Raw genomic sequence first — 20,183 nt, 5'->3', positions numbered from 1 at the left:
TGTTGAGTTGTTTTATATGGCATTAACCAGTCCTTACACGTTACTACTGACCAATATAAATGTTATAAAAAACTCACCTGTAGCCTGATTTTGACTTAGGCGGGAGGATGTATGTACCGTCGCCATGGCTGAATAATTTACTCCCGCCACAGTGAGGGTTCTCCGCCTGCCAAGTTTAGAGATGTGTTCCACCCAGCAGCAGACATCTCTTGCATTTCCAGGAACTGCCGTGACGGATGCATTGCAATCCGAATGCAATAAATTGAAAGTTCAACATGTCGGAGCCGTACTTTAAATGTTCAACTTTTGTTTTATTGTGAAAAACAAAATACTAAAGCGGGATTTTGTTTTTCAAAATAAAAAAAACATTGACCACTCTGTGGAGTTGTTTAAAGGTTTTGGCTTTGAAAAACTGCCACATATTGTATGGTGGTATGTGAAAGCAAAAACTGGCCATATGTTTACCCACTCTAAATAAGGCGTATGGACACACGGCCAAACCCCCGACAGTCCTTACTCCGCCTACAGTCAGTAGTGTGTGTAGGCAGCAGAGACTGTGTAGTCTACTTACTAAAGTTCCACCCGGCTCTCTATGAGGCGGGCAGAAGTTTGCTTTGAACAAGAGGGTACTCTGTCAACTTTGGGAGAGACTACCCTTTCTGCCAAAATCTAAATCAGGCCCTCAGTGGTAAAATTGCATGTAATTAGGTATATGTAGTGAACACCAATACATTAGGAAATTGACAATTAATGTACTTTTCAGAGATTTCCTCAGATTGGCCAGACATGGCTTCTACATTAGTCAGCTGCAGTTACTAACAATCCTACTCCAGGGTTTCCCAGGAGTCTGAGTGATTTGAGAAATAGGCACAGTCGCAAACCTGCTTAACTGCAGTGCTGGATATATATTAAGAAGACTGTTTTCAGAGAGTATGGTTATAATTGTCAAGCAGGGAGTAAGTTACAGACTGGAAGTGTACAGATGAGGTTAGTATTTTCTAAGAAGATGTAGGCTTGGGACTGTAAGCACTTGATTATTTTGCACCTGGTGAGCTGGAAGCTTGTCAGCATGAAAGGCAAGCATGTTTTGGTGGATTCCCTTGTGGCAAATCCAGACTATTTTGAAATGGAAGAAGGCTTCAAGTGAAAGGATTATCTTAGTAGGGGTGATATGTTCAAAACATGTGGTTTTCTTAAAATTGTGGTCAGTATTTCTGAGAATGACTGAGGAATAGTGTGGACGTGGGATGGTAGGCTATAAGGTGTATCTCTGTAACTATATTCTTGTAAATGACTTTTTGTGTGTACCTATGTATTGTGTGTGTGAATATATATATATATATATATATATCACCCAGATCCCTCGTCAGTTTACAGCACCAATCAACACTGCTTCTGCCAAGAAAAGAATCACGAACCATTGAAACTGCAGGCAAAATAAAGTTTTTATTCTTGCTTCCTGGTAACGTGTTTCGGGCAACACTAGCCATTGGTCACACAATCTGAAAGCTAGAAACACAATTTTTTTATATGTGAAAATGCAAACACCACGTGATTGGACACAGAGTCTTTCTTCTTTTTGCAGTACCTACATTGTCTTATTCGTTATTTCACATGGATATTTTATCTTTTTTCTTCAAATCCATGTCGTATTTTGATTTAGTTACTGCTGTGTCCATGTATGTTGAGATCATTTCTTAATTCATTTTACGGTGATAGATCCTAGGAAGTTTGTTTTCCCCATATAAATACATTGGTGATTTTCTTGTTTTCTTGTTTCATGTGTAAAGTGCCAGGAGTTCTAAATACAATATAAATGTCAGTTAAAATACATAAATATATGAATAAAAATACAAAAATTCCTTTCATATTAAATTCATTATCATTTGTGCAAATTGTCGCTATTGCACTATTTGTTCAGATCCTCCATTTCCACGTTTAAGCTTCCTGCTTAAATGCCTCTATTTAATATTATTTCTTTAGGTATCTATTCCACTAATTTTTTTTAATGCATGATTTTATAATGAGACCCCACATCATCTCACTGTATACAAACTAATCACAATCTTTCTAAAGTGCGCCCTAAAACCAATTTACAATATTAAAGTGCTAATGCTTAGTTTTATAATAATCCCCAACTAAAAACCAAATCATTTGGTTAAAAAAGACGTTTACATGATATAGGGCCTTAGTGATGGGGTATACCCAGACATGAATAAAATCCAATTCTAAATGTTCCCCCATCACAAAAAAATCACTGCTGCAGAATTTCATAATTTTTTCACACCAATAGGTACAAAGATAAATAACACCAGAGGGCCATTGTTCCTATGTTATCTGCACCATAGGAGAGATAGATTGACTATAAAAAATTATGTGGATCCTCTGTGTTGTTTAACCCATGAGGGCGCTTAGAAACAAGTTCTAAAATCAGTTTGGACTCTAGCTGCCTGAGTGCTTTTTCTCGGTCACCTCCCCGTCTATGTTTGGAGACGACAGCTGCCACAAAATAACTCAAACAACTCAAATCATTGTTATGTATTACTTTGAAGTGGCAAGCTACTGGATATGTGGGATCATTATTAACTATGGCACGCAGATGCTGCAGTATCCTGACATGTACCTGTAACTTGATACTACCCACTTATTGGAGTCCGCAGGTGCATGTCAGGAAATATACTGCAAACTCTGTTCTACATGAGAAGTTTAACCCCACGAAAATGCGGATAATGGAGCATTTGAGAGCTATAGTTAATCGTGATAGCTCATACCCAGTAGTTAGACATTTCGAGCTGTACCACAAAAGAAACAGGAACCTATTACAATTCTTTTGTCTAGACCATGTCCCACGATAAACAAGGGGAGTTAACCGGGAGTTGAGGCTTCAACGACTGGAATCCAGATATATATTAGATATGCAAACAAAAGCACCAAATGGTTTGAATAAAAGTGAAGAATTAGCAATCCACCTGTAAATCATAATTGAGCAGTGAACTGATAATATGATGTGGGAGGCTGTAGAAGTGTAATTAGGCTAAAGACGTGGTTGAGGTGCACAGGAGTCCAGTGTATAGTTCCTCCAGTTAAAGCCCATTCAGGGCTTAATCACTATGGTCGCCTGTTGTGTAAGAGGCCCATAGAGGTCTTAATGAATTTACTTGCAATTTATGCCAAGCAATGTCAGCATTCAAAATAGAGGAATTGTTCACCTGATCATTCTAGCTATCATAAGATTTAGAAATCTCTGATATCACTGCTGAAATTATGAAATAAGAGCGAGACACCGCAGTACTGACACTGCTTGGCTACAATGAATTGAATTTGAACAGGTCCGACATGTTGCAATAATGATGAATAAACTGTAATTCGAACATAACTAGTGGTAGCCCATGCAGGACGAAATTAAATGTAATCATCTCTCACTGGAGTGTTATAGCTGCCAATAAGATTGATAAAATTATCATATAATTGAATACATGTACAAATGTGATAAGGTATATCATATATTGACAGCTTTACATAATTGAATGGCAAGATTAATTGCTTTGTAAATATTTTATACATTTCAAAATGGCAGCCAGAAAATAACTAAAGCCGAACAATGTGAACTTGTAGTCCTGTAACTATGTCGATGATTGTTGTCGTAATGAATTTGAACTTGAGATATAAATCAGAAATAAAGCGGAAAGCTGGCCGACATTGACAAAGGCAGTTTTGCCAAAACGCGTTGGAGCGTCTTGTGAAGACAACTTAAATTTTGTCTTGTACCCCTTGTGAGTGCTGGATTCAATCTGGAGCTGTGGGATATACCACACTGCACCCTCTTGGACCACACAACCGCCCACGAGTGCGGAACTAAGGGAGCACTTGGAGCAAAACTCCTATATACATATTTATTTTCTAGTAAGGATTGTGTTTCCATAGAAAAAAATATTTTTCTTTTCCTAATAACTTTGGCGCAGTTTGATGAATCTTTAGAAAACTTTCTAGAAAAATGTTCTGGAACACTTTGGGATGATTTTGCTAGAGGGGGAGCCGAGAAAAAGAGAGGGGTCCCAAAACCAACAATGTGGCGGCAACCATCATAGGACCTGGGACTCCTTCCAGAGTGCTTGAAAAAACGTCCAGAATAGACATAAGGTGGCTGGGTATGGATACCCTGTGCCTCTATAACCCCAAGACCCCCGGGCCTAAAACACTTAAAAAAAAATTGCAGTGAATTTGGGATGGATCAATAAATCTACAGCAAAAGTATTCTAAAAAGGGCAGGTTCCCTCGCTACTGTTAAAAAAACAACAATATCCTGATAGTCCACGGCCAGGGGGGGGCAGAACATATATAGGATGGGGTGCACGCCCCCCTGCCTGAGCCTGTTAAGGACCCAGGTACCCCACGTCCCGGACCAACAATAAAATAAAGGAGGAGGGAGTGTGCAGTCACCCTTCCTGAGCCTCAAAAGGCTTGGGGAAGGCTCACTGACTGTGTCCTGAGGAGCTTACCCCCGGGACATAGTAGTTTCCCTGCCCGCAATAACGAAGTCAGGGAAATTTGTCTACTCCCACCTGCCAGGAGCTATGAAAGTGCTTCCGCGGGTGGGAGCAGACTTCTATTTTCCGGCCTGTGCTCTTGCGGGTAGCGAAACTCAAATTGATCTCACCCATAGGAAGCAAACAAAAACAGCTGCTCCATCAGGGCAGGAGCATAGTCCGCTCTCAATGCATCCTTTTTTTTTTTTTTACAACTAAAAGGTCTATTTGTTAAACCAAACAACCCGAACCAAACCATGACCGACAAATCTCCTAGGTGGTATAACAAAGAATGTAGAAAGGCACGGCAGGATCTAGGGCAGGCAATTAAAAATGGATCCAGTGCCAGTGTTCGCATAGCCAGGAGCGCCTACAAAACTATCATCCAAAAATCTAAGCGCGCATGGGATGTAAAAAATGGGAGGAGCTGAAGGAGGCTAGTTCTTTTAAGAATTCTAAGCAATTTTGGGACTTGCTGAAATGTGGTTGCAAAGCCCGCTCAGAAAAACCCCTAAATTGGGTAGCCCAGGATGATTGGGTAACTTATTTTAGGCCTCAATATGCCAAAGGGCTGGAACTACCCTCCGAACAGAGAGAAGGGATTGTATATACCCCTTGTGCAGAAGATGCATTTACTATTATGGATATCCAACATGCATTGGACTCTATCACCCCTGGAAGGGCGCCAGGTATAGATGGTGTCCCGGCTGACATCTTCCTAAATAACTGAGAACTCTGGGGGAAGTATATACTATTACTGGCAAGCATGATAGCCAGTGGTTCTTCAATACCCGAATCCTGGAAAGGGGCGGAAATAATCCCCGTTTTCAAAAAGGGCGACAAATCGCTCCCGGGCAATTATCGCCCGATCAGTCTAATAGACACCATCCTGAAGATCTATGGCAGACTGGTATTAAACAAAGTCCATGAGTGGGAGCGTGAGATGAACATCTTGTCCCACCTCCAAGTAGGATTTAGAGCCTGCACAAGCACAGTCGATCAAGTCCTACACTTTGCCATGCTCTATTGGAAAGTTGTTCAACTGGGGGGGGTAGCCTGTATGCTGCCTTCATCGATTTGAGGGCAGCTTTTGATCTTGTTCCGCAGTCAAACCTTTGGTTTGTCCTGAATGATATGGGCATGCCTCCCACTCTTCTTTCCTTGATTATGAAACTGTATGAGCACAATTACTCCCAGATAAGATGGGGCTCCCCTGGGCATGTCACAAGTCAGTTTCCGGTAGAGAGAGGAGTGCGCCAAGGTTACGTGCTAGCGCCTACCCTCTTCTCCCTCTACATTAATAATGTGGCAAAGATCTTGATGGAGGCAAACGTTGATGCTCCAATCTTAGCAGGCGCCAAAATACCAATCTTAATGTTTGCCGACGACTGTCTCATTATTTCCAAGACCCCAAGTGGCCTGCAAAAAAACACTTGGGATCTTTGAAACGTATTGCACTGACCATGGCCTGGAAATTAATGTTTTAAAATCCAAATTTATGTCTTTTAACCAACATAGGTAATTTAGAGGGAAGGTGCTGATAAATACCCTACCCCTGGAGCAAGTAAAATCGTTTTGATATCTGGGTGTTACCATCCAGCATGATCTTCGATGGAATGAGCAGATTGACTTAGCCACCCTTAAACATAGGCAAATCGCAGGGGGACTGTCTCGCGAACATGCCAGGTCCCTGACAAAACCGATGGCCCCTGCAATCATGGTCTATAATGCAAAGGCTGTGAGCGCAGCACTTTGTGGGGTTGAGATGTGGGGTCATGGGAACCTAAGTAAACTAACTAACCCTGAAAATAGGTTCCTACGTAACCTTGCCATGTTGCCGCATAGTACCCCCAGGGACCCTCTTCTTCAGGACCTTGGCATGAAACCAATTGAGATTATTGCAAACCTCCGCCCAGTATTATACTGGAGGCGAATATGGGTAACGCCGGAGCTGAAAATATTCGCCATGGGACTTCTAGACATTATCAAAAGTGATGTCTTTCATCAGATAAAATGGCTCTCTGGAATTAGAGCGGTTCTCAGAAAGCTGGGTCTGGGAAGACCCAACCAACGCTATATTTCCCTCGAAAAAGGCTATTAAGGGATTGTACTGGGAGATGATATCCTCGAAACTCTTCAGGACCATTCCCCCACTTTCATTAACGGGGGTGTTTATGGAGTTCAAGGATGAGACTCGCTTTGAGACATTCTGGGACGACATAACGAAGCGACTGGATAGAAAGCTCTATTTCCAACTGAGAATTGGTAGTATACCTGTTAGATCTTTCACATCCAGATGGTCTAATGGTGGAAGTACCTCTTGCCCATCGTGCCTAGATCCAAAAGAAACAGTTAGTCATCTACTCTTTGTGTGACCAGCCTACTCCGCTCCGCGCAGAGTTTGGCTACGACCCATGGCTAAACTGCTGGGTACTCGGAGTGGAACTGTGGCTGCTAGAATCATCTGTACAAACCCAAGCCCTGTAATATATATAGCTGTGGCGAAATTTTTAGGATGGGCCTGGATTATTAGAAACAAAAATACAAATGGATAGGCTCTTGATAATGCACTCTTTACCTGAATACTTGATGTATTTTAACATGATGATTTCTAATTTATATTGTAATGAACTTTGAATTTCAAAAAAATGTGTTTTAAATTTTTGTGTAAATTCTGATTCTATTTTTATATAACACATTTTTATCTGTAATGCTTTTATGACTATGTCGAATAAAGCTTGTTTGACTGACTGACTGGCATCCAAGATGGGTACTTGCAGACAATGGGAGGTGCTGCAGGATATTGGGGCTCCCTCTGCAGCCCCCCAATATACTGTTTTGTGGGTGTCCCAGGTGGCCATCAGAGCACCCACGTAAGGCCCCTGGGGATGGGGTCCCTGGGATCACTCTTAGCTTGGGGAGTAGGGGGTCCTCGTGCAGGGGAAACAAGCATTGGTAAAGCCAATAGGTCTTTCCCAATGCGGGAGATATTGGTTTTGCCTATGTATTTTTAGCCATGTTGTACACCACAGTGACTGCTGATCAGCATTGCTAAATGTTAGTAACTAAGAGGAGAGTAGGGTAGACTGGTGTGGAGTGACGTAAAGTGTTGTGGAGTGGCAAGGAGTAGAGTAGTGTGTAGTGGCATGGAGTAGAGGGCTTAAAGTGGATGATATAAAATGTGTTAGAGTGGAGTGGGGTGGACTGGTGTAAAGTGGAGTGGAGTGGCGTGGAGGAGAGTTTCATAGAGCAGAGTGTTGTGGAGTAGAGTGTTGTTGAGTGTCACAGTGTGGAGAGTGGTAGAGTGTCATGGAGTAAAGTGGAGTGTTGTAGACTGGAGGGGCATCGAGACGAGTAGTGAAGAATGGATAGGCGTAGAGTTGTAGAGTGTTGTATAGTTGAGTAGACTGTCATAGAGTAGTGTATCGTGGAGTGTTGTAGAGTGGAGTGGGATGGACTGTTGTAGAGTAGAGTGGAGTGTTGTAGAGTGGTGCAGAGTAGAGTAGAGTAGTAGAGTGTCATGGAGTAAAATGACGTATGGGTGAGTGGCATAGAGGGGAGTAGAGTAGACTGGTGTAGAGTGGAGAAAAGTGGAGTGTCGGAGGGAATTGGCATAGACTGGATGAGAGTGTCTTAGAGTGAAGTGGCATAAAGTGGAGTAGAGTGTTATGGAGTGGAGTGGAGCATAGAGTGTTGTGGCATAGATATCATGAATGGAGTAGAGTACAGTGTTTTACAGTGGAGTGGCATAGAGTGGTGAGTCTTGGAGTCGGGTGTTTTGAAGTGGAGTAGAGTGGAGTTTGCATGGTGTAGCTGAAATTGCCATTATATTTGCAGACATGGAGTTTTACTGAAAAAACTATACAGCGAACAAACAGTAATGTGTGGAAATCTGTATCACCTAGTGTATTGATTTGTTTTGATCATATTAAAATATTTGTTTCTACAACATTTCAGAGTTACAGAAATGTGCTTCATTTGTGCATTCCTAATTCTGAACTATTTGTACAGTGAATTTACTTGAATTTAAATGTTGTTGTGTGCTAGAAAAAAAATAACACCCTAAAGCCTTTTCTTTCAGATCCCTGGCAAGATTGTCACATAAACTCTGTCACTTTGCAGTTGGACCAAGAAAAGTAAACACTCATCTCCCTATAAGATAGAGCCTGACATTTGACCTATGTCTGTACACAGCAAATGTGATAAAATAAAAACAAAATATAAAGGCCTGTTTATTGCTCATTCTCTTTTGAACTCCAACATGAAATGAAATGAAAATTAAATGAAAAGTGATGCTTATATAGCACGTCTTTCACTCCTAACAGAGTCTCCTGGCGCTGTAAATGATAAGGATCAGTTGTATATTAGGTCCAGGCAGCAGGCATCAGATTTTACAAATATCCATGTCTTTAAAACCTTTCTAAACTGCCCCTCCTGTTCAATTACTCTGAGTTTCTTTGGCATGAAATTCCAGACCTTTGCTCCCAGTAACGTGGCTGATTTCGCACCTCTTGTTGTTAATTTGAAGCCAGGCACTCTGAGCAAGCTTGTAGTGCTAGATCTTAGTGTTCTTGCAGTAGTGTATGGTTTGAATCTTGTTGAAAGATGTACTGGGCCCAGATGGCGGTATGCTCTGAAAGCCGTCAGTAGTAGATTAAGCAAATTTCTTTTATGAACTGGGAGCCAGTGAAGGGTCTTCAAGGCGGCAGAGGCCGACGCTCTACGAGGAAGTCCTAGGACCAGTCTGGCTGCAGCATGCTGAACTACCTGTAGTCTCCTCAGGGTGGTTTTATTAATCCCTGCCAGAATACTATTACAGTAGTCCAGCCGCGATAATATGAGGGCCACAGCCACTGTTTTACTAGTGGCCAGCGGAATCAGATTGAAGAACTTTCTCTGGGTTTGTATGAGGCCAAAACAAGTCCCAGTTACCTTCAGGACATGAGGTTTAAAAGAGAGGAAAGAGTCGAACCAAACTCCTAGATTTTTTACAACCTCTACCGTTGATAGGGGGGCTGTAGTGTTATCTGGCCACCAATCCTTTGGTTGGAAGGAGTTGTTTTTTCCGATATGAAGAATTTCTGTCTTGTCAGTGTTACAGCAGAGATACGTTTTTTTATCCATTTGATGACCGCGGTAAAACGAGATTTAAAATTTTCTTCGGCATCTGTAGAATTCTTATCCAATGACAGAATCAACTGAGTGTTATCAGCAAAAGATGTAATATCGATCCCGTAAGTCGAGATCAACGAGATAAGAGGGGCCATATAAATGTTAAATAAAAGTGGACAAAGCGAAGCTCCCTGTGGGACGCCTGTAGAAAGGTACGTGCTGGTGAGAGGAAAGATCCCAACGAAATGACCTGCTTCCTATTTGACAGGAAGGATGTAATCCATGCCAATGCAGAATTAGAAATGCCACAAGATCTCAATCTGGCTAGCAGGATGTGATGCAAGATGGAATCAAATGTGGCCGACAAGTCTAAAAGGATCAAGACTGCCTTCTTGCTGTTGTCCATTATAAATTTCAGAGTGTCCGCTATCTCGAGTAACGCTGATTCAATCGAGTGTTTTGGTCGAAAGCCGGCTTGACGGGGATGGAAAATCTGTGTTGACGCTGAGAAACTAGAGAGTTCTTTATACACTATTCTCTCTGTAATCTTACCTAGGATTGGTAACAGGGATATATATGGGCCTGTAATTAGAGAGGTTAGAGGAATCTATATTCGTTTTTTTCTTCAGTGGCTTCACTGTGGCAAATTTCCATTTGTCCGGTACAATACCAGTGGATAGTGAAGAATTCACAATATTGTTAATTACCGGATTCACAATATCGATGATATGATTTAGTTAGATTGGGGGCATGCATCCAATGGGAGCGCGGGTTACAGGCCAGTATCGCCTCCTTGGTCTGGGAAAGCGTGGCAGTTTGAAAGGCTTGGAGGCCAGGCCTGCCCTCTCTATGTTTTGGCACCTGTCCCTCAATATGCTCCGAGAGATTATGGGTCTCAAAGTTCATTTGAATGGCCTTGATCTTTTCGTCCAAGCATAATGCAATTTGGTTGCATAACTTCTGAGAGGGGGGACATGTAAGCCTTTGGGATCTATGAAGGATTTTACAATTGTAAATATTTCTTTTTGATTATGCTTTGCCAGAGTTATTATATTATGGAAATATTCTTTTATTTCTAATTTAATAGCTGAATGGTACCATTTCCTGAAGGTTTTAAAGGTCAGTAAGTTGGATACATCATATCCCTTTCTCCATCTGCGTTCTAGCTGTTTACAATGCAGATGAAGTCTCTCCAGTTCTTTTGAAAACCAGGGATCGTTATGAATTTTCATTTTATTCACTCTGACCATACGCTCAATCTGGGCTAATTCTTCGCCTATAGACATGATCCAACTGTGGAACCGGTGAGAGACCTCTCCTGGTACCCCCGTAAGTATTGGAACCGTGTCTTGGGGGATTGATGGTAAGGAAGTGGCTAAAAGATGCCATTCCTCCTTGGTGCCCCTATGTTATTCTTCGTAGCCACACAATCCTTATCAAGGATTGGAAAGGCTAATGGAATGAAACAGTGGTCAGACCAGACTTGAGGAATAGGTTTTCCTGTCTGAAGTGAGCTGATGTTGGTACAGACAGCATCCAGTGTTTGTCCTGCTCTGTGTTGGTCCCTGGACCACTTGTTTCATGCCAAGCAAAGTGACCGTATCCAGGAAGGATGTAACCCCTGGACTGTCACTGCATTCCAGATGCAGATTAACATCTCCAAGTAGCGAGGAGTTTGAGTATCTGAGCAATGCTTCGCTGAGAACATCCGCTAACGAGTCCAAAAAGGGCTTTCTGTTGCCTGGGGGGCGATATATTAAGGCCCTAGAAAAGGAGGAGGAATTATTAATAGCACAACAAAAGCCCATGTGTTCTGCTCCTCTAAGCCCTGGTAATGGGAAAGTTTTTCATTGTAGGGTCTCTCTATGTAAAATGGCTACTCCCTCTCCCCTACTGTCCTCTCTGTCTTTTCTACAAATTGTAAAGTTGGGTGGCAGAGCAACCGCAATGTCCGGGTTAGAGACTTCTTTTAGCCAAGATTCAGTAATGCATAAGAAGTCGAACTCATTATCCATGATCAGTTCTTTAATATCAAAAGGATGTCTACCTAAAGATCGTGAATTGATTAAACCCCCACTAACACACGCCTGGTGACAAGCTCCATTTACTTCATCCCTTATTTTGAAAGACTCATAAAATGGTATATGTAACTGACTTTTTTGGCATGTTATCGGGCCTCTGGTTTTGTTGACTTCTATATGGTGTTCAGAATGTTTATTGGTATTTAATTCATGCAGAGTATTTGCTGAAAATGTTGTACCTGGTTGACAACTGGCAGCATGGCTGGCGCTGGTCGCGTGTCGGGCGCAGACGGGTTTGCCTTTGGCGTGCTCGCTGCGCGCGCCCGCTGCGCGTCAGCGACCTTCCTTCCATTTATGCAATGCTATTGGGTGATGTGGCGAGAGACTAGACTGTGATTGTTTTTGGGGTGCTTCAGCACCCTCCACTCCCCTACTTCAGCCTGTGGCATGGGCCTGAAATTCTGGAAGAGAATTGTTTGTTATGCTATTGGTATAGGACCGTTTATTGTGTGGTTAAAGATATATAACTGACACCACCTTGTCTTTTGCCTGCATTGAGAAAGGCATGACTGCCGAAATAAGTCTGCATGGTGAATAAATATGTGTGTAAAAAAGAAGTATCTGGAGCCTTGTTTTGTGGTGACAAATTTGCATATGGTGAATCCTGAGTCGGAGCCCGCTCTAGATCAGAGAACAAGTAATGGTGGAGATTGTGTTCAAGTTGCCGGTGCTGGAGTCTGACTCGTCCTCTCGGTCTGGTGCACTGCGGCCGCTGGTGCAAAAGGAGTATTGTATGGAGCTACATACCGCAGAACCCCCCCCCCCCCCTCCCCCAACAGTGGGAATGGGAGTACGGTGGGTGACTGTGTACCGAGTGTCCGAAGACGCCTGGTAGCATGATGGGCTGATCTCCATTATTGAATCAGCAATGGGGTCAAGAGGTGGGCGCTATTCCACCGCGTAAGGGGGCACTGGTATTGTTGAATCAAAGTCACTCCACAAGGATTCTGCTGCAGCCGAAATGCCAAGGTACATCTGCTGACGGGAGTCAGGGCATTATTTTGGGTTTGAGTGAAGGTCACTGCACCAACGCTCACGGCTATGTACTTTGTAATTACAGTATGGGGCTTGCCACGAAGAGGGGTGTAAATGTTACATTTGTGGATGGGTAACATTCTTGTGTGGCTGGGTACTAATGGAGGACTGTGAGAGAAAGGTTTTGTTGTGCAAATTACGTACTGCATCCATTGAAGGAGGAACATGTTATTTTCACTTCGTACGTTTAAACCAGAATGAGAAAAGTTGCATAATAGACTTCTGATTATGCAGAGTGTTCAAGCCTATATGTAAATAAGTACTACACATTGTGGCAGTCTTCTTTCTATGACCCTGGACTTCCTCCTATGAGAACTGTCTATTGTGTATTTAAAGATATGTAACAGACACCACCTCGTCTTTGACCTGCATTGAGAAAGGCATGACTGCCGAAACGCGTCTGCATGGTGAATAAGTATGTGTAGAAGAGAAATATCTGGAGCCTTTTGTAGCGACAAATTCACGTATGATGAACCCGAGCTATGTTAGAACGCGCTCTAGACCTGGGAGAGGGTAATAGTGGATATATATATATATATCCACCATTACCCTCTCCCAGGTCTAGAGCGCGTATATATATATATATATATCCACCATTACCCTCTCCCAGGTCTAGAGCAGGTTCTAACATAGCTCGGGGAGAGGGTAATGGTGGATATATATATATCCACCATTACCCTCTCCCAGGTCTAGAGCAGGTTCTAACATAGCTCGGGTTCATCGTACGTGAATTTGTCGCTACAAAAAATTTAAGCCAATTCCGTCCACAAACGCCAAAGTTATTAGACATAGAATTTTCAAAAATCCCAAAGGGAAAAAATCCTAACTATATATACACCTACTGGCGACCGCCAGTAGGTTATATATATATATATATATATATATATATATATATATATATATATATATATATATATAATTTCTCAAAATCCACTGGAGCACATATATTGAGACCTAGCAAAGGCACATCGGGCTAACAGTCCCTACAATTTTGCCAAGTTTCGTGCAAATCCATTCAGCCGTTCGAGCTAAAAGTGAGGCCAACCGCCCTATGGAAATTAACATGGGAAAAACGTGTTCTCGGCCCCCCCTTGACGACCCCCCCCCCCCCCCCCCCCCCCAATTTTCAGGGGCTGCTCAGAAACAAAATGTGCCATTTTCCAGAAAATTTCAGCCAATTCCGTCCACAAACGCCAAAGTTATTAGACATAGAATTTTCAAAAATCCCATAGGGAAAAAATCCTAACTATATATACACCTACTGGCGACCCTCTCTGAGGGTGTAAAATGTCCTCATTTTGAAGGAGGTCATCTACTGCTTGCACACATTGCAGTAGTTCTTGGTCCCAAGTTTCATCCATAAATTCAATATCAATGATTTCTTGGCTGCTCTCTTCCAGGACAATTTGAAATTCAACTTTCTGTTCGCCTTCCATTTTGCCTGAAATTTGGATAAAAAAAATATATATTAGTAGAGATAGGGCACTGTTGGGATTAATTTTAGATAGGCAGTTTTTATCAGTGAATTTATCTTTGGGCAGTGTATAGTATCAGAGTGGAAGTAGGAATATAAAAAAGTGTATGTGATTTAACGTAAGTAAATTCATAATTATACAAGAGAAGCCTAACTCCATCCATAACTATAACAGAGAAGTCTATCTAAATCTATAACTACTACAGAGGGATAGTATATAACTATCAGAAAAAGTTTACCATATTAATTTATAGTGCACAATATACTTCAGTTTTAAAAATAACAACTTACCTTTACAAAGAAGTTGAAGTGTTTAGTGAAAATTCAATTGAAATGTACAACAAGAAGTAGTAGTCAAAATGGCTGTGTTTCCTTCTCTTCCTTTATATATATTCAGGTATATAACCAATCAAATGTCAGGTAATAAAAGTAGAAAATGAAAGTAACATTTTCATTGGTTGTCATTTCCAACACTTCAGTTGTGTTTTGTGAAGTAATTTACCTCACGGTATTTAGAGAGGTCTACAGGCTAAATGGCTAAATGGAATTTCAATCAAATTTGTGAAAATGAAAGGGATTGTTATGTAGTATGAGCTAATCTATATTTGGTGAGAGTGTCTCTAGTCGTATTTCTGTAAATTACTTTCCCACCTTTTTTTTTGGACCGCTTCCCGGGAAGCGGCCCGGTTCGCGAACCAGCAGCGTTACGGGAGTCCACCATTTTGTGTTTCGGTCGAATTAAGATACAAGATGGAGGGCAAATAATGTTCAGAATGGGTAGAAGGGGGCACGGTAGAAGTATCTTGACCCCCTAGGTTTTCTGAGGGTGGCTGAGGAGGCCCATATGTGCGGAAAAAAAACATTTTTTTTAGAAATTTTGCGCGGTTAGCTTCCGGTTCGCGTACCGGGTAGCGCTCCGGGGAGCGTAGTTTGTTGAAATTTAGAGAAAAAAGTTAGGAGTAAAATAATAATTGTGAGTGATCAGATGTAGGGTAGCTCTGAGAAGAGCTTTTGGGTTTATGGTACATTTAGGTACTTATAAGTAGGTACCAATGCACAGTCTTAAATTCAAAATGAAAATTCTGTTGCCCTCATCTGAGAAGTGAACTCCATCTCCTCTGTAGATATCTTGCATGCAGTAACGCAAGTTATTGTTGTACATGGAGCCCATTCCATGGTCTCTCATGTAAGCAGAAACAGATGTGTTTACATGCTTCCTCGACTTCTCAATTTGTGGACAAAATTGGTTGGACCACCTCCATTTCTGTCTTTGGCATATATTTGAATATACCAAGGCAGTTTGAGGAAAAAGTGCCATTAATTGCTCAAAGGTGTCCTTTAAAAGCATTTCCAGACCTACCCCAGTCAAAGTGCCCAAATCATTACCTCCACAGTGCACAATTAACAGGTCAGGTTTTGGCAAATGCATAAAGGTTTTCACCAATGGTATCAATTGGTGACATTTTAATCCTCTTTGGCCCAACCACTTAATTTCCACATCTTGTAAATTGAGGTTAGGTAAATTTCTGTTCTCAGCATACCTTTGAGCCCAGTAGATGTAACTATGTCCAACAATCCAGACATAAAACATGGTGAGAGAAGGTTGTGCTGCAGTTAGATGAAGTGTGGTAATGAAAGGGCAGTTGAAACAGTAGGAGTTTGTAAAGAAAAAAAACTGTGGAGTTTCAGTGCTAATGATTCATTAGCAGTGATTGGTGGATTTCCATTTCTGAAAACAGAAAGTTAGGGTGCATGGATGTGTTCTTTGAAAGATGTAATTTGAATGGTCAAGGAAAAAACATTTAATGAAAGATTGCACTGGATACGCAGGTGCACTGAGAGTTCAGAGTTCAATTGAAACATTGTTGTGTGAACTTGCAAACATCAGAGGTCTTTCAGGAGGTGGTTGCTACGCAAAAAAGGCAGAGAGGGTAGAGGGGGGAAGGGTTTTGATTTGAAAAAAGTGAGGGAAGACTTATGATTGGCTAATATGAGAGATATGTGTAATGAATATCAGCATTTCTGTGCTTTCTATAGCTGCAGCCTCTGGAGTGCATACTCTTTGTTCTGCTGAAGACAATTTGGTGTATTTCTGAGACTGTTTTGAAACTCAAAAAGTATTTGCTAAGGTGAGAAAAGATTTATTTAATTTAGGTAGAGAATAGTATGATTTAAGGAGAAAATGATGAAGAAAGCTGTGTTTTTAAAATGATGCTTTGTCTCAAGTGATATACAAATAGATGTTGTTTCTTTGAGAAATTGTAAGTGAATATTCTGTGTAGAAATCTTGCATGCAGTAACGCAAGGTATTGTTGTACATGGAGCCCATTCCATGGTCTCTCATGTTAGCTGAAACAGATATGTTGTGTTTAAAAACGATTTTTGAAAACTAATACATTTCTGGATATGTACTGCTAGAGCTTCATAGGTTGTTTGGGCCATATTTATAAGGCATTTGAGTGTCTATGATGTTATTTTTCCCATTTTAATTGAAGAGCTTTCTCCATGGGGCAAGTTTCTTGTAAATATGCTCCCATCTGTGCTTGGCAAATTTAGATTTTGATTATGGGAGTTACATAGCCATGTTAAAAATGACCCAAAAATGGTGCAAGGGCAATCAAAAAAACGCTTTCATGTGTCTTAAGGACGTTTCTAGTCATTTCCTCTTGAATGTAGGTATACAATTGATTTATATGTTGTGTTTAAAAACGTTTTTTGAAATCGATTACATTTCTGGGTATGTACTGCTAGAGCTTCATAGGTTGTTTGGGGCATATTTATAAGGCATTTGAGTGTCTATGATGTTATTTTTCACATTTTAATTGAAGAGCTTTCTCCATGGGGCAAGTTTCTTGTAAATATGCTCCCATCTGTGCTTGGCAAATTTAGATTTTGATTATGGGAGTTACATAGCCATGTTAAAAATGACCCAAAAATGGTGCAAGGGCAATCAAAAAAACACTTTTATGTGTCTTAAGGACGTTTTTAGTTATTTCCTCTTGAATGTAGGTATTCAATTGATTTATATGTTGTGTTTAAAAACGTTTTTTGAAATCGATTACATTTCTGGACATGTACTGCTAGAGCTTCATAGGTTGTTTGGGGCATATTTATAAGGCATTTGAGTGTCTATGATGTTATTTGTCCCATTTAAATTGAAGAGCTTTCTCCATGGGGCAAGTTTCTTGTAAATATGCTCCCACCTGTGCTTGGCAAATTTAGTTTTTGATTATGGGAGTTACATAGCCATGTTAAAAATGACCCAAACATGGTGAAAGGGCAATCAAAAAACGCTTTCATGTGTCTTAAGGACATTTTAAGTCATTTCCTCTTGAATGTAGGTATTCAATTGATTTATATGTTGTGTTTAAGAACTTTTTTGAAATCAATAACATTTCTGGATATGTACTGCTAGAGCTTCATAGGTTGTTTGGGGCATATTTATAAGGCATTTGAGTGTCTATGATGTTATTTTTCCCATTTAAATTGAAGAGCTTTCTCCATGGGGCAAGTTTCTTGTAAATATGCTCCCACCTGTGCTTGGCAAATTTAGATTTTGATTATGGGAGTTACATAGCCATGTTAAAAATGACCCAAAAATGGTGCAAGGGCAATCAAAAACGCTTTCATGTGTCTTAAGGACATTTTAAGTCAATGAGGAAACACAGGTGATGTAATTCTGAAATGAGGAAAAGAAACTCCACATTTTTCAATTACATCACTAGTGTTTCCTAAGTTTATGAATGACATTGTGCAGATGAAGTTTAGGTCTGACCACAGATTCAAAAGAGGTCTGTCTGCCCTTTGTTCAAGAGTGAAGTGAACATGACTTACTTCATTGGTAGGCCTTCACATGTATTATCTCCTTTGTATTCTTCAACAAGCGAAAATCTCATCTGCAACTGTGAGTAGGCCTCACCTCAAACAAACAAAACAGGTGATGGACCGAATGTGGATCAATGTCACACATTCACCCCAGTCCAAAAATCTGGGCCCAAAGAAACCTCTGGATAGGCCATACCTTATTGTCATCCTGAATCAATCATTTAAAATGTTAGGGAGAGATTTATGATAGGTGTATGCCTGTTTTGTACCACTGTGCGTCACTTTTGTGACGCAGTGGTGGTGCAAAAGATTTGCTATGTTAAATAATAAGTAGGGTGTAAAGTTTTTGATGACTGTTATTCATTTACTGTTTGGTAATAGTGGTTAATAACATTTTTTTTATATTTTATCACAGATTCAACTGCAGATCATTCCAAAATTTGAAAATGCCAACTAAGAATCGAATTAGAAAGGCTAGAAAACGTCAAAGACAGCAAGTTCAGCTATTACTGCAGCAGTCCTCTCCCAAAAAAACTTGTCAAATCACCAAGAAAGCTCCGGGTAAGACCACGAAATCATTCATAAGAAATATTTGTAGTAAAAAAAGTATTTCTACAGAAAATGTTTCAGTCCAGAAAAAGAGAAGCAATTTAAACGGAAAGGAAAGACCAATCAAAAATGTTACTGCTAGAGCAAGAGATAACTCTGTGCATGATAGTAGAAGGAAACAACAGTTTAGGGACATTCGAAAACGAATGTTCCGCAACAGGATAATAGTTAATTTATTAAAAAATATTAAGAAAGGCCAACAGAAAGTGGCATTTTATAAGAAAAAGAAAAATGTAGAGAAAATTATTGATCATGCTTTCGAAATTAAGCGAAAGTTATTTATTTTGGTAATCAATAGAATTAGGAAACTAAACAAGGTAATTTCTGATTTCAAATCAAATAGTAGATGGAAGAGAGTAGTTAATCGAAGTAAAAGTTTTTTCCGGAGAATGGATGCATAGTTCAAGTTGTGAGGCATTTTTTAATGAGGAGAGTTATTTTCAGGATAATGATTTGGTGCTTGCAGTTGACACCAGTGGTCGAGCTTATGAAGTGAAGGATGGTTGTCCAGTTGAAAAAGAAAAACTTGTGACAACAGAGATAGAAGAGGTGTTAGGTAATGAGGTTTTAGAAAGACGTCCTAAAGGTCCTGTGTACATTTGGAAGTGTAGTTCTATTTGCAGTGTGCGACAGGATTCCATCAATTTGCTTTGTGATTTTGTACGGACATTTAATAAGAAAAGTTTGAAGCAGAAAATGAAGTTGTTGCAAGAATTAGATCCTTGCAGAGTGAGAGAAGTGACAGGTTTGCGTGGTCATTCACTGGCTTGTCTTTCCAGGAGAGTATGCCAGAGTGTTTTTCATCATTTCAGGATGCTAGCAGTGCATCATAATAAAGTGAGGAAATTAGTCAGAATGTTGTATTATGCTAAGAGTCCAGCAATTATGCTTAAACAGTTATGTGCTGCTCTTTTGCATGGTTCTGAAATAGATGTCAAGAATATTTGTGAAGAAATTGAGTTTTGTTACTTTGGAAGTAAAGATGAGAATGTTCAAATTGACCCAGAAGTAGAGGGTAATGTTGAAGATAATGTACAGGTTTCCAGTACAGATAATTTTCAGAAGGAAATTGCCACGTTTCAGGTGAAATCAAGTGAGAGGCCTAATTTCACTTGTGTGTGTTGTCGACGCACTTATTATAAGAATCAAATTAAGTTAGTGGATTTATATGCAAAAAGTGAAAGGGAAAATAATAGTGAATGGAAGGATTTCGCAACATACTTGATGGTAGAAAATTGTTTTGATTTGGGTTCGGATCAACGTGTGTGTACTTATTGTTGTAACAAATTAAACCAAAACCAGATGCCTGCTAGGGCGGTTCATAATAATCTGGAATTGGTTGAGATTCCTTCTGAATTGAAGGATTTAAATACTTATGAATCTATTTTGATTCAAAGTATCCATCCCTTTCAGGCTATTGTAAGAATGGAGCCAAAGACAGGGAAGTTGCCTCCATCAGATTTACAGAGAGGATTAAAGGGAAGAGTTGTTTATTTGCCTCTAGATTTGAACAAAAACATT

The 20,183-nt window shown here is 40.4% G+C and overlaps 1 protein-coding gene across 3 annotated transcripts in view; it reads left to right on the top strand.

The window, feature by feature from the left end:
- Positions 1–20,183, top strand: part of KIZ (kizuna centrosomal protein) — an 880,037-nt gene that overhangs the window by 306,906 nt on the left and 552,948 nt on the right. The gene's annotated exons all lie outside the window — the stretch shown is intronic.

The sequence above is a fragment of the Lissotriton vulgaris genome, chromosome 6, assembly GCF_964263255.1.
Source record: "Lissotriton vulgaris chromosome 6, aLisVul1.2, whole genome shotgun sequence".
Taxonomy (NCBI): domain Eukaryota; kingdom Metazoa; phylum Chordata; class Amphibia; order Caudata; family Salamandridae; genus Lissotriton; species Lissotriton vulgaris.
Note: the sequence above shows the minus strand (reverse complement) of the source record. Positions and strands in the feature narration are given on the sequence as shown.